This window comes from Molossus molossus, unplaced genomic scaffold, assembly GCF_014108415.1.
Source record: "Molossus molossus isolate mMolMol1 unplaced genomic scaffold, mMolMol1.p scaffold_m16_p_5, whole genome shotgun sequence".
Taxonomy (NCBI): Eukaryota; Metazoa; Chordata; class Mammalia; order Chiroptera; family Molossidae; genus Molossus; species Molossus molossus.
In genome coordinates, this window is record NW_023425388.1 from 53,057,617 (window position 1) to 53,072,899 (window position 15,283).

The following is a 15,283-nucleotide window of genomic DNA, read 5'->3' on the forward strand; positions in this document are numbered from 1 at the left end:
GCTTGCGGGAAGGAACTGGCAGCTGCAGCCCTCCAGCCGAGCCCAGGCAGGTTCCAGACCAAGTCTTTTCCCTTTCACTGGTGCTAGAAACACACACATTCGGAACCACCTCCGGTTCAGCTCGGTCCCCGGAACCCACCAGCATCCCTCAGGTTCTGATGCATCTCAGAATTCTGTGACTGCCCCGGCCCTGCGGCCTCCGCACTGCCGAGGGGAGGTCCTGCCCGGTTCCAGCCCCGGGGACCCCTTTCCTGGCTGTGTGTACAGGCCCCGCCAGGATCCCCGCCTGCCCCAGCTGCACACAGCTGCCTTTCAGCATGCAGCCACCAGAGTTAGAGCCCCTCCAGCCCACGGCCAGGGGCTGGGGGAGCCAACCTGCTTCCTCCCCAAAGAACAAGAGGCTGAGTGCAGAGAGGCCTGCACAGTGGCTTCGCCCGTCTTCCCCCACAGCAGCCCTGAGCTGGCCATCTCATTCCCTCAGCCCTCCGAGATCCCTTCCCCCGGGGCCTGGCCCCGGGCAGCGAGCCCAAAGCTGTGTTTTCTGCAGCCCAGGACCAGAAGCAGGCCAGCCCGGGGCCGACGTCTCCTATAGCATTAGAGCCTGTCTCCCCTACACCCAGACCAGGACGCCCTCGGCCATGGTCAGACAGGCAGGATGGAGCCAGGGGCTGCGAGGTCCCCTGAGGCTCACATTCCTCCTCCTGGCCCGGGGTGGAAACTGGAGGCAGCCATGCTGCCCTGCAGTGTGACCGGCACAGGGGACACTTCTTGGGGAACACGGCAGACTGCCTGGCAGCCTCTGGGAGCTCCCACGCCCACCGCCCATAGAGGAGTGTGTTCCTTCCAGCCTTGGCTCCGGAGCTAGCTCCAGATCCGAATATTCGGTGAAGTTTCTGCCTGAAGAATACCGTGGAGCCAGTGTCCTCTGGTCTTGAAATGGAACCTGTATCATCAGGGGCTGAGGCAGACGGGATATACTCTGAGACCAAAATCACAGGGCCTCCCGAGATCCTTAGAGATGCTCCTAGGTCCCCCAACCCCAGTAACTACCCGAGTCTCTGAGCAGCCATCTCCCCTGAGTGCTGCCTTGACCACAGACCAAGAGCCAAGCCCTTCTGGAACCTAGAATAGGTGTACCCAGGCTCTGCAGAGAACAGGATGCTCTCAGATGCCATGGCTGGCTGAGAAACTGCAGACTGTGCCTACTCAGCCCGAGTAAGACAGAGATGGGTGTGCACCTGGGAGGGTCCCCTGCCCTGGGAAGACACCCAGAGATTTGTCGTGGGTGTAACAGTCCCCTGCAAAGGCCCCCTGGAGGGGAGCAGCAGGAACAAACCTGAGAAGGCAGTTTGTCCATCTCCCTCTTTGTTGGCAACACCACTTTTCCAGGATCAGAGCCCCCTCCTGGAATCTTCCAGAGCCTCCTCAGAAGGCAGGCTTTACTGCGGGGGGTTGGGGTGTCTACCTACCTTTGGCCTAATCTAGCCTGAGGCTTGGGCTCTGACGCCAGACAGGCTGGTGTCCTGGCCACACATCTAATCACCGAGGAGGCCAGGAGCTCAGACAGAGGAGATCTGGCCTTGAAATCTGTGTAGGCTTGAGTATAACTACTTTGTTTCTCAACCTCAGTCCTCATCTGGAAAAATGGGGTGATGATAGCATTTGCCTCGCGGGGTTGTTGGGAGTCAGCGAAATGCCGGGATCTGGACCAGAAACAATAGGTCCTCAAAGCTCATTTTCTGAATCTGGTTCTGTAAGGTCAAGCCCGCGGAAGGAGGCCCAGTGTTCAGAGAGTCTGCAGGACCCCGGGGCCCGCCGGAGGGACTGGAGGGCAGCAGTTTGCTTTAAAGATGACATCTTGATGATACACTCTTTTCTAGAGCTGTGTGCTGGGGTTGAACAACTGGGACAGGAGGCAGCAGGCCAGAATTCCTCCCTGTCTTCCCCCAAGCTGCTGATTTAGCTGCTTTGTGACGCCAAGTCGCAGACCAGGGAGGAAACTGATTTCTCCTCCACCTTGTAGCCCGATGCAGGATAGCAAAATCTTTCAAAATAGACAGGGCCTTGTAGCTTTTTAAAACCCACGATCTCCAACCGCCACAGCCACCCGGTGAGGTCGGCCAGGCCGACCCTCTCCTGTCTCCCGTGGGAGCTGCCTGTGGGTCAGAGGAGTGACATGCAGGGACCCAGCACCTCTGGCAGCCGACGCCGCCCAGGGCACACAGCGCCCTCACTTGTCTCTCTCCTGTCATTTCAGGCTCACACATTTATTTGGAGCTTTGGCTTCAGCGGGGTCATTTCAGTATGGAATGCCACCCTCACTCAGCCTGTGTCCAGCTCATCAGAAGGCATGTGGCCGTGTCCTGGGCTCTTTCGGGGAGACCAGCAGGAGAGACTCCCCTACCCTGAGCTGCCCAGGGGCAAGGAGGCCCAGAATCCAACGTGGACGGCAGGACATGGGGGCGAGTGGGGCGCAGGTTCACGAGAGAGTTGCTGAGGAGAGGGTTAGCAATCCACGCTGAAAGGAACAGTGTGGCCATGTGCGAAGGGCTGGGGTGCCCCGCTGGGGCTTGTTTATTTCTTCCTTTGGGCTTCATTGTTCTGGACTTCAGGAAGGATAATGAAAGACAGGACTTTTGCTAGAGGCTTCAGGTCCTTTGTTTATGCAACTCAGAAGCCACAAGTCACAAAGAATCTAAACTGCCTGATATGTAAAATGTATTTAATGCTTGACTTTTTACTAAAGTAATAAAGCCACGTGGTTAAAACAGGTGCAGACCTGGGGTCTCTGTGCTCCCCAGAGGTCGGTTTTCAGTTTTCAGGTGTGGGGGTGCGGTTTGCAGGTAGAAAGACCAAGAAAAGGCTTCTGTTTGGATTAGGCTGACCCTCCCGGAATTCAAGTGCTCCAGAAGGCAACAGTGCCCTGGTTCATGCTCTTCTTCCCAGGGTTCGTTTTCCCCACGGGCAATAACTTCTAACCATCCCGACTCGAGTTTTCATTGTGATTACCTCCACAACTCTGAATGAGACGCTTGTTGGTATTATTACTTCTGTTTTATTAACTTCATTCAACGATCAACATGCATCGGGCACCCTCTGTGTGTGTGCCAAGCCCTGTTCTAGGCAACCAGGGAGCCTATCGTGGGACTTAACTTACTGTCTTACTAGAATGGATGAAGGTTTAGCTCACTTAGAACAGCCCCTCCTCTGAGTATGGTTATGTCACCAACTTCACTTTTCAAAAAGATTGGAAAGAATGTGGCATTTACTGTGCACAGTGAAGGTCACAGGGAGGAGCAGGTTAGGGAGCTAGGACATTGGTTATTTCTGGAAGGCAGGGCACTTGGACCCAAAGCATTGAGGGTAAGTCTCTGAAAGGTCATCAGTGAACCGTGGATACTAAAACACCCTGAGTGAACAATTCCACAGCTCTAACACACCTGAAGTGTGCTTAACCAAGTCCGTGGGGGCGCGGACCCAGGCCTCTGACAGGGACCCAGGCCTGGAGAGAAAGCTGCTCACCTGAAAACCTTACCCTGAGGAGGTTCCAGAGATTCTTGTCAAGGTGTCTTAGTCTGTTCAGGCTGCTCTAGCAAACACACCATAGACTGGGGGGGCTTACACCACAATCCTTTATTTCTCACCGTTCTCGGGCCTGGGAAATCCAAGAACAGGCTTGGGCAGACTCGTGGTCTGGTGAGGCCTGCTTCCTGGTTTACAGAGGGCTGCATCCTCGCAGGACAGAATGGTGAGGGAGATCCCTGGGGTCTCTTTCATACGGGCACTGACTCGATCTCTAGGGAGGGTGCACCCTCTACGCCTACTCACCTCCCAAAGGCCACCTCTCAATACCATCAAACTGTGGATTCGATTTCAATATATGAATCTTGGGGGGACAGAAGCATTCTGTCTATAGCACAATGCGTGGGAGAAGTGAACCCAGGATTTAGACAGGGGCCCTGAGTTCAAGACCCAATTCCAGCCTGAAATAATTCTTTATCTCTCGGTCTGCCTAGTCCTCAGTTTTCTTATCTATGAATTGGTGATGAGCCCAGCTTCTCTGTGTTGGTATGAGGATGAAATCATATGTTGATATAACAACTGAAAAGTGCTATAGAGTAAAATATTATTAGGGAGTACGTATGTGCAAAGAATACCTGAATGAGTCTATATATGCTATTCCATTGCGCATTATCAGTTTCTCTTTCTAAAAATCAATGACTCCTGCCACTAATTTATCATTATAATAATTGTTATTTATACTGTGGAAAATAAAAGAAATCAAAATTGCGTTGTCTGGTGGAATGACTCCTTTGGTTAAGTAAATCCCCAGGTACTTAGAGCTGAGTGTCCCTCTGGCTCTCAGAGACGGATAGCTTACACAGTCTTACAGCCACTGTGGGAAAAGGTCATTGGCCGGTTTAGACTTTGGGGTGGGCTCGCAGGTAGTGATTCCACTTGGCTGTGTGAGACGCTCAGTTCAAGTAACCAACATTTCCGGAAAGTTTCCTCTTATCCGAAATCGTGTTGTTGAAGGACTGGGAGGTGTTCGGAGACAGGAGGGGCCGACTCTGGTGAAAGGGGCAGACACACAAAATATAATGCCAGGTGACCATGATCAGTGCTGAACAGAGACATAGTTCTACACAGTGGACACTCCAGCCAGGACAGATTCACTCTGAATCGGGGGTATCGGGGCACTCGCGTGGGGAAAGTGCATTTTAACAGTCCTGAAATCACAGTAGAACCATGGAGAATGAAAGGGGCGGGGCCTGCCTGTGCAAAGGCGGAGGAAGGGCTCAGTGAGGGAAGAGCAGGGTCTGAAGTGCGGAGAGGAGAGTATTGGAGAAGCCCTCTGGAGCCAGGGACGGGCGGAGTACCCTTGAGGCCCAGCTGAGGTTTGGTTTTATCTGCAGATAACAGTGCCTGCCTTTGGAAGTGTTAGGGTAGATCAGATCAGAGTGCAGCTTCCCTGACAAAAGTGAATCAGCCATAAGCAAATGAGACATGATGATTTCCTTCCTGCTCATCAGTGGGGTGGTTTGGGGGAAGGAAAAGGCTGAGCTAAAATTGGTGGACTGGATCTGACTGGCCCCGCCCAGAAACTGCTCCTCATCTTATTCTGTAAATACCCAATTACCTGTTCACTTCCCCATTACCTACTCAAATCAATTGAAATCAAATCAACCACTGTTAATTCTAACTTTTATAAACATTCTTCAGTTTACATATATGATGTTCTTCCTCAAACCGTAAATAACTGTATTTGTGTGAACTTTGCAAAGGTAGTTTAGGCTGGAAAAAAAATAACATTCAATTAACCAGCTTGTCAGAAGCTGAATCATTATCAATGACAGGAAAGCACATTTGAAATATTAAAAAGTGAAGTAAATTACGTATTTTCTAGAAAGCCATCCCATATTAATAAGAGGAAAGAACTCTAGGTATCAGATCTCAGAATGAAGCTAAAGATGTAATCCCTGTGGGTTGATAGCCACAGTCATGGGGAGCCCTGCCGTGGTCTAGTGTCTGGCCTCCTGTGACACATTCCAGCTCTGTCCCCTGACCCTTGGACCTCAGGTAAGTACTCGGTCTCACTGAGCTTCAGCTCACCCACCTGTGTCATAGGGTAAAAACGGTTGTTGATTGAGAACACTAACAAAGTCAGTACAAGTCAAGTTCCCAGAACAGCACCTTCTTCATCATAAATGCTATTTGAACATTATTACTCCTGCTATTATTATAACTTCTTTTCTCTGCACCTGTGAAGAAGGAAGGAAACCCACATGGTCGAACACTTACTACGTGACAGACACTTTTGTAGTTATTACCTCATTTAATGTAATAGTGATAACTCTTCTCGTAGGTTGTTATAATTAGCCACATGCTATCCATAAGGAAACTGTGCAAAGTGAGGTGACCTTGTTGAGGTCAGCCAGCCAGGAAGTGCCCCACTAAGACTGGAACCCAGGATGAACTGGCCCCGAGTTCCCACCCATCAGAATGACCTCCCTTACTCTCAGAACGCTCCAGGCAGGTTGATCAAGTTTCCTCTGATCAGGTTGGCCACGCACTGCGATGGGGTATTAATGGGGGGAATACGTTGGCATGCTTTTCCTGTCTCCTTTGCTCTAACGTAAGCAGTGCAAGCAGCTCTCACAGACGGAGGAGCTCAGTAGCCTCGCGCTCCCCAGACGTGTCAGTTCACCGCGGAGAGAGGCAGAGAGAAAGCAGCCGGAGAAGGCAAGCGACCCTCAGGGAAAATGGAGCAGCAGCTGACAGGTTTAGCCGGGGCCTGATTACAGCCTCGGAGGTGTGGACAGGCGTACACAGCCCTTCCCCTGTACACGCATCATCTATTCCTCATAACAACCTGAGAACACCCAGGCAAGGGCTGCCCCTCGTTTTGACGCTTGATGACACTGAGGCCCAGGGAAACCCGAGGCCTGAAAGTGGCAGAGCAGGTTTCAACTCGGGCTGCTTCCCATCGGTTTTGCTGCCTCCCATGGGAAGAAAAAGAATAGCAACATCGAAGGGGAGAGTTTTTAACTGAGACGAAAATGACGGACATCCTTTAAAGAGGCCGAGGGGAGAGCTGTGGTCAGTCCTAGGGCCCTTTGCCTTACTTGATGCTCTGGCTCCCGGGGAAAGGCTCAAGCTAAATATTCTGGGGTCTTCCCGAGAACAAAGGACTCGTGCAGCTGCCATTCGAGAGGCAGTGTCCCCTTTGCCTCGAAGGGTCGGACTGGGAGCCATGGTTCAAAGTCACTCACCCCTTAGAGCAGAGCTCCCTCCGCCCCCTGTGTTTCTCTGACCCGAGTAGGAAGTAATTCTAGGAACTTCTGACCCTGTGTCCTCGTCAGCAGTGATGTAAACGCTTCTTTCTTGGCAGGTCTGCGAGGGGCCATTCTGCCTCAGCAGGTCTCCTAAAGGAAGCAGCTGGTTGAGTTCTCATCCTGCCTTTGTGTTTTCTCTTTCAAGGAAAAACTCCTTGAGAGCTAAGCATGTCTGCACCCCTCCCAAGCCTGACCCTGGATGATTGGTGAGAAACAATGCTGTCTATTGTCATGACCCACAGACTGTGTGGTACCCTCACCTTGGGACATTTCTTCACACCGGTCTGGCACTTGGCTGGGTTTCTTTATAATTTAAGTTTGGAAACTCTTAGGAGTATAATCTTTCTGTCAATCAAAGCTAATGTTTCTACTACTAGGATAATTTTTTCCTAGCCCTGTATGGGATTTATTTTTTCTCCCAAATTCATAATTTCTTTGATGAAGACACAGGGTTCTTCACGGCCAGGGGATCTCAGCTGTGGCTACTCGGACGAGTGCGGGGTGGCAGACAGTTGTGCAGGCTGCATGCACTGGTTAGAAGTGCACAGCAGGAGGAGAGATAGTCAAGGTCTTCAGGGCAGAAAGGCAATTTTTCAGTATCCAAAAGCAGTGCATCCGTGCCAACAATGTAATGACAAGCAGGTGCGTCTCTGCCGTCCAGTGTCCAGCAAAGGGGGCAGAAATGGGACTCTCGTGTCCTGGAGGGTTCTGGAACTCCTCTTCTATTGTATTGCCTGATGCTCAGGCCGAGCTGCTGTGCAGGAAAAACGGAGGACCAGTGACCCAGGGTGTTCTCATGCAGGGCTCACCAACTCCAGTCCCCACCCTGAGCAGGGGTCAGCGATACCTTGTCCTGACCTCTTTCTTTCTGCTGGGTGGTTCCCCCTGGGGGCTCTTCAACACCTCAAACTCCAGATGTTCCTATTAAATCCCCTCCGTCATCCCCAACCTCCTCCTCCTGCTGCGTGTGCAACGTCAGCTCCCTTGACCCGTGCTCCCAGGTGGAACCTTGAGGGATTTTGATGAATTTTCCTTCTTCTTCCTCCTCACATATAATTCTTCAGACTTTCTCCAGCCATGTCTCTGCCGTTTATTTCTACGAGCAATGCCCTGGCCAGGCCCCTAATCACTTTTTTTCTGCAGATCACGTTAGCAGCCTCCTGATTTTCGCTTTCTCTTCAGTTCCTCTTTCCACCAATCAATCCTTCACAGAGCTTCTCGAGCCACTTTTCTAAGTTCCAGCTCTGGTAATTTTATGTTTCTTGCTCAGAAAGCCACTGATGGTCCCCAGCGCTGCCTCTGGCGTGTGGTGTGTGGGGAGACCGGGTCTGCTCCGCCCGCCCGCCCGCCTCGGTGGCTCCGCCGAGCTTCTCTCCTTCCCTGCTTCGGGCTGTGCTGTTCCAGCCTCCCGGACTCTCCTCTAGCTCTGCCAGAACCCTCTTCAAGGAGCTGCTCAGCTTCTACTTTCTTTATAAGGAGTTATTCTCATAATTCAGGAACCATTTAAAAAATATTTACTCTGAGGAAAAAAAAAGCCCAGCCGGTGTGGCTCAGTGGTTGAGCGTCGACCCATGCACCAGGAGGTCGCCGGTTCGATTCCTGGTCAGGGCACATCCCAGGTTGTGGGCCCAATCCCTGGTGGGGGCCAAAGGATGTTCTCTCTCATCGATGTTTCTATCTCTCTATGTCTCTCTCTAAAATCAATAAAGAAAAAATTTTTAAAAATAATAATAATAAAAAGAAAATGTTTACTCTGCTCCTCTGGGCCTCAGGCACTGTGCTAGGTGATGGGGCGGCGGCCATGAACCAGACACACACTGCTGCTTCTCATCTATTGCAGGAGTAGAACTTTATACCAATAAACATATAAATAAATATTAATAACAAGTATGCTCTGTGTTTTCAAGAAAAAAACCAGATGCCATGAGGCAGAATGACACGGAAGAGGGCCATTAGCTTGTGTCCATGGAATCAGGGACCGCTTGTCTGGAAGTGATGCTCTGAGGATGAACAGGATTCAGGCAGCGAGCAGCGATGGGGAAATACGTATGCAAGGGCCCTGTAGTGGGAAGGAAAGGGCCTTGCCCATGTCTAAGGTCAGGACCGACTGCACTGCCTCCCCTGTGCTCACAGAGCCCTGGGCACCTTGGTGGTCACGTGCACTGACACCTGCTCTGTATCAGGGAGAACTGCACAGGTTTCTGTCATCCACCAGACAGAGGAGCCTGTTTTGGTAAGGACTGTGTGTTACTTATTTAATTCAACAATTCATTGCTCCAATAAATATTTCTGTGCACCCAGTATGTAGGTACCAGAGGTGGAGGTAGGCACCAGATATACAGTGGTGAGAGAGATATCCCATGTCTCTTACACATCTGTGTATCTCCAGGATTTGACGTAGTACTGATCACAATAGGGACTCAGAAAAAAATGTAGAATGGAGTGTTCAGAAGTGTGTTTGTGTGATAAGATGAGCTTGACTTTCCGCTGAAACACTGATTACAAATGCCCCCAAACTGTCTCAACTCCTTGGCACCAAATAGGTGCTCAGCAATAATGGCTATTGTTACTGTAGATGATCTGGCTTCTTGCCTAAGGCTACACAGCTAGTGTAGAATAGAACTGGGATTTAAACCCAGGTCTGCTTCCCTGAAAGCTACCCTCTGTTCAAGGAAGTCTGAATGTGATGTGTTATAACATGAATGTTACTCCGTTAGAGGAGGTGTCGTGGAGCTTGGAGAGAGCACTAAACTTGACATTAGAAGTTGTGGGTTCTGTTCTCCACCAGCTGGGTAACCTTGGGCAATTCATTTCCCCTCTCTTTTTTCTTGGTTTTCTCATTTCTAGCATAAAGGAGTTGACAGATAACTTCTAGGTGCTGTTTGTTCTGCCTCTGGCATTATGTGCTTATGATCAAGAACCACAGCACCAACGTGCCTTCCCAAGAGCGATAAGAAAGGCAATGGCATTGGTATCTGAAAGAAGGCGACCACAGCAAAGCAGGCAACGCTTCTTCTATCAGCTAGCTGTTTATTCCAAACCCTTAATAGCTGGAGCCTGCTGGGTTTCTTTCCTGCTTCTCACCGTGAGCTGCAAAGAGACCCAGTTCACAGACGGTTTAGAAGACAACCAAACCAGCGCCTGCACTCTTCGCTTTCTTGGGTAATCTCTTTTCTTCTCTTCTTTTTCCCTTTTTTTCCTTAAGAAAAAGTGGACTAAAAATAGAAGATAGCAAATTAAAGTTACTAAATAAGAGATGGAGAGTTCGAAAGGAATTTTATTCTACTCCAGGTCCCTTCTTTTTCCATTCTTCCCAATTCTTTCTGGTTTTATTTTCTAAAAATAGATACATTTGGGGGATCATAAAATAAGTTCTGCACTCCTGTTTAATGAGTTTTAAACACTTCTCCGTCACCTCGAGGCTACCTGTTTTCCAAAGTTAAAGGTAGAAAAAACCTTCCTGGAGATTTCTTTGACCACTTTGGTGGTCTTGACCTTGGAATCAAGAAGGCATTCATTGGCTTAGCAAGTTTTTATCAAGTTCCTACCCTGTTCCAATCACTGTGGTGAGCTCTGGAGATAAATAAGGAAGAAAAGATTCCTATTCCCATCTGTCATGGTATGACATGTCAATGTACACAAAGAAACACAAAAGTAAATATGCAATTATGAAATCTGAGAGGTGCTATGAAGGAGTTATGAAAACACCCCAGTTTCTGCCACTTCAGCTCCAGCCCTGGAGAAACATTCCTCCGCTCTGTCTCCACTTCTGCTACACGAGATTCTTCAGTCTGAGTATGAATCATCGTCTCAAGAGCATCCCCAGCTCATCTGACCCCCATGTCATCAGTGAGGATCACAGGACCCTCCTGGGCCAGCCCTGGCTCTCTGGGCTCTGCTGCCTGGCAATCCTAGCTTGCAAGTCTCTTTGCAGGAATGTCTTTCTCTCACCTCCATACGTCCAAATCCTGCTCCTTTTCCCAGGTCTATTCTCCTCGCTGAAGCCATCCCTAAGCTCCTCTCCCTACCTCTGCCTCGGGGTATCTGCTTTCCCTTCCCTGATGTCTCCTGGCATTTGGTTTATTGTGCTACTCAGAGTGCTCATCACCCTCTGTCTGGTGTTATATAGTTATTTATATATCCATCCTAGGCTTTACCTACTTGGCTCCACCTTGAAGGCATGGATATTATTTATCATTGTATTTCAAATAGGACCAGGCACAGTTAACACACAACAATACTTGGCGAATCCAATCCCCAATGTTAAAGTTAATAATAAAACATGCGAATAGCCCTACAGAGTTTTACAGAGAGTGTTCACATATATCATCTAAATTAATCCTCAGAACAATGATTGATGAGAGAAACCATTATAATCCCATTTACAGATGAAGAAGTAATAGCAATTATTTACTGAGTGCTGACTCTCTGCTAGGCATTATGCTGGAACTTTCCACATGGTACATTGTTCCATCTTCATCCACTTCCAATGAAAAACAATAGTCATCTGTACTTATTCTGTGCCAGGCACAATTTCTAGCCCTCTATATCTATTAATTCACTTAATTCACACAACTCTATAAGATAGGTACACTTGTGATCCTCATCTTATACATGAAGAAATTATGGCACATGAAGGTTGAAAAACTTACCCAAGTCCAATAGCTGAATTTGGTTTCCAAACTAGGTCGTGATGACAGAGACAACCATTCACATGTGAGCATTTCCCTTTTCTCTGGGCTCAGCACTGCCAGTTCTGCTCAGTACTGACTCTGCGAGGTATACTTACGCCTATTTGACACATGAGAAAGCTAAGACCTGGCCAATATTGTACAACCGATCAGGGCAGAGCCTGGTCGGGTAACTGCAATGCCCATGTTCTCAACCCTTCACCCGCATCATCAGAGAGATGTGACAACGACCAGCCTTGGCATATTCACACTTCCTCAGCCACGTAAAGGTTTTATGCTTCTTTAATATTTCTGTGTGTTCGCTATGCTCAGTGCATCAGGCTGGACTCTCTGTATGTTGAGTAGGGTGGGGACTTACAAAAACTAAGATACACTCCTTGCTTCCAAGAGGCAAGTAAAAAAAAAAACAATGAAAATATTCTTCACATCTATTCCCTCCTCTCCCTTCTTTTTTCAACATGGTGCTTGATGCTGCTTCCTCATCTATCTGTCCTGGCAGAGATCTTGAGGGGATGGAAGAGTTAAGTCCCGAGAGATCGCCAAAGGGAAAGGGATGTGGAGAGGTCCAGGGGCCAGTGGGACCGGCCTAGTTATTTGGAGTCAGGAGCAGTGACTGCAGGCTGGCTCTGGAGAAGACAGCAGTTGTCCCTGCGCATTTCATACTGTGGGCTAGGATGGAGGGAGCTGCGGGAGTCGTGGCCCGAGGCCAATGGAGAGAGGAGGCCACAGTCACTTAGAGCAACTCCTCTCTATGCCTAGATGGATCCTGACACACACACCCACCCCCTTCCCACCTTGCAGATCACAGCGTGAGTCCAGGACACAGTCCAAGATGGGGTGGGAGTTCTGAGTTTGGCTCCCAAAGTAGCCACTCATCCTCAGATGATCGTGAGCAAGCCACTTCCCCTCCAACACTCCATTTCCACAGGGATTTGTTTCAAGGGGCATATGACTCTTTACTGTGCTTGTGTGGCCTGCATTAGTCAGTGTTCCTGAGCGACCTTGGCTAACTGTGAGATGCTGAGGAAGAAGAGTCTCGGCTGTGCCTCCCCTCGGCAAGGTTGTGCTTGCGAGGCACACCAGATGGACTCGCACAGAACTCACAGGAAATGGGCATCGTTTTCACCTTACCCAGTTTCTAGGTCTGGAACCGGATAACTTGCCGGTGAGAGTCAGCTGGCTTAGCAAGTGTGCAGTGTTGGAGTGGAGTGGGGTGCAGGGGAGTGTGGGGGAGGGGCTGGATCAGGAGAGAAGGGCGCTGTCCTGTGCAAAGGACTCATGCCTGCAAACGAGTGGCGTGGAAGGGAAGCCTGCTTCAGGTTCCAGTCTGGTAAGGCAGAGAGCTGCCAGGAGACCAGGCTCTCCGCTTTGCACCGATTCACCCCGCGACCCCAGGCACAGCTCAGTTTGTCTCCCAGCGTCCGTTTCTCCATTTGTAAAGCAAGATACTGCGGACTTGCCAATCGTTTGAAAAGGCACAGAGCTCTCATTCAGGGGTATTTTACTAAGAATGGTGTGAAAAAGGTAGGAAAAGCATCCCAAACTCACACACACACCGCCACCACCACCACCGCCACCACCACCACCCAGTCTCTGTCCTGGCCAGGGCCAAGCGTCTCAAACCAGTTCTGGAATCCACCAGCGGCGGTGGTAGGCCTGAGCTAGAGGATTCCTGCAGGCCCGTGAGTGTGCGTGCCTGACAGAGGGCTTTTCAATGAATCACTTTGCATCGAGCAGGGCAGCACCTGCTCCTCAGCCTCCAAAGGCAGCGAGAGCAACAGGATCATTCAAAAACTGCGGCTTCCCATTCACGTCTATAATTAGCATGTAGGCTGCAGCAGCCGCTGGCTCTGCGAGGATAGGGCCTCGGGGCGGGACCTATTTCCCTAGCTCCTCCCCCTTGTCATTCCCCTGCCCCCCCTTCCTTGGCCGGAGTCAGCCGCGGCACCACCCTGGGTCAGGGTCTTGGCTCCACGCCGCAGGATTCCTGCAAATAGTGTTGCCTGGACGCCAGGACCCTCCGCACCCTCACTCTGCGATCGCTGCGGCGCAGTGAAGAAGCACCTTGGCAGATGCGTTTCCAGGGGGCAGCTATATTTAGAGTGGCATCTCCCTGACCCCGCCCCGCAACTCCGGCATCCCCCCCCCCCCTTGCCCGCTCGCCCCGCCTATCCCCGAGGCCCCTCCCAGCCACCTCTCCCTCTGTCGCATTACATAGTAATCTGAGATGCATTGGATGAGCTCCAGGGAACAGAATGTACTTGGCAGAGGCGTAGGGCTTGATGTCTGCAAAATGTCGGAAACGCAGCCAAGAGCTGCTAACTGGGTCATTAACCTCCAAAAGCAAAGCGAGGACTGTAGGCCCGCTCTGCCTCCCTTCATCTCGTCAATAAAAGTGCCTCAGTGTGAAGGAAATAAAAAGCCCAAGGTTGGCTGCTTTGATTTCTAGGGACCAAAGGCAGGCTTGGCTCCTCCTCCTGCCCTGGGCCCTCCTCCGCCCTGTGCTGAGTCCCAATGTACTAGTGGCCTTTGAAAGCAGAAAGACATTGCCAGGCAGCCCTTCCCTACCGCACAGCCTGGGGCCCATTTTCTGGGGTCCTGCGGAAAAACAGAGAGGGGAAGAAAGGATTAAAGGACAAGGTTCCAGGTCCATCCTAGACCCCCACACTACAGTGAAGGGCTTTGCCATCCCTCTCCTCCAGTTCTCTCCCTTCTTCCTGCCCTCTCTGTCTGTCTCCTCTTCCTCCTCATCCTCCTTTCTCCCTTGTTTCCTTCTTTGGAGAGCAGGCTGTGTGGTTGGTACACCAGGACATGTCCTGGCTCCAGGAGACTTGAGTTCTGTCACTTTCTGTGTGATCTTGGATGAGTCACGTATTTATCTGCTCTTTAATTCCCTTGAATGTCCGTTGTTCTCAGTAATAACACCTTCCTGGCCTAGTTACAAGGAATTGTGAGACCCACGTGTCTGATTCGCTTACAAATGACAAAGCTCTGTTCAGTGTCAGAGAGTCTCCCTACCGTGACCTTCACCTGTCTGAAAGCCCCAAGGTCTAAACTTCCTCTGGACTTGTGTGTACTCCTGGAAAATAAGATTATAAGTGGCTATCTTACCATGAAGCGTCCAAGGTTTGAATATTCATAAGGTGATAACCCCTAAAATTCACCTCCCTCAGGCTGTCTGGCCCTGTTGGATTGCTTCACGGACACTTCCCCTTCCCCAGCCGCCCGATGGAGAAAGTACTTGGTACTAAAACTAGAAGAGGTCCTGTAGTTAGTTCCTCAAATAATGAGACTCATTTACTTGTTGGAGGGAAGCTGGTCAGCTTGGTAAGGCCTGCAGCACGTCTCGGCAGGAGTCTAGACAGCTGGGGAATCTCAACCGAGGCCCAAGACAGGGAAAGCTGATTTGTGCAACCCACTTATGAAAGGACGGCTCATGCCTGGTGGTGTTCACAGAACCGGGTCCAACGGGGGCATCAGCAGCCTTCCTGGGCCATCCCTCCCTGGTCTCACGACACCTCCCACTGCAGATGCATCAATCTATTCTGCCTCCTCACCATGCCCCACAGAGGCCCCATGCTCCCCTGCCACAGGGCCTTGGCTGAGGCTTTTAAAAAATTACCTGGCTTAAAAAACAAAAAATCTCCCTGCCGCATATTGAAATCCTTAAAATTCAGCTCTAATGCCAGCTCCTCTCTCTAGATGTCGTGCCTTTCTCCAACTCTTCCTTGGGACTGTTTTAATAATGTTTCAATA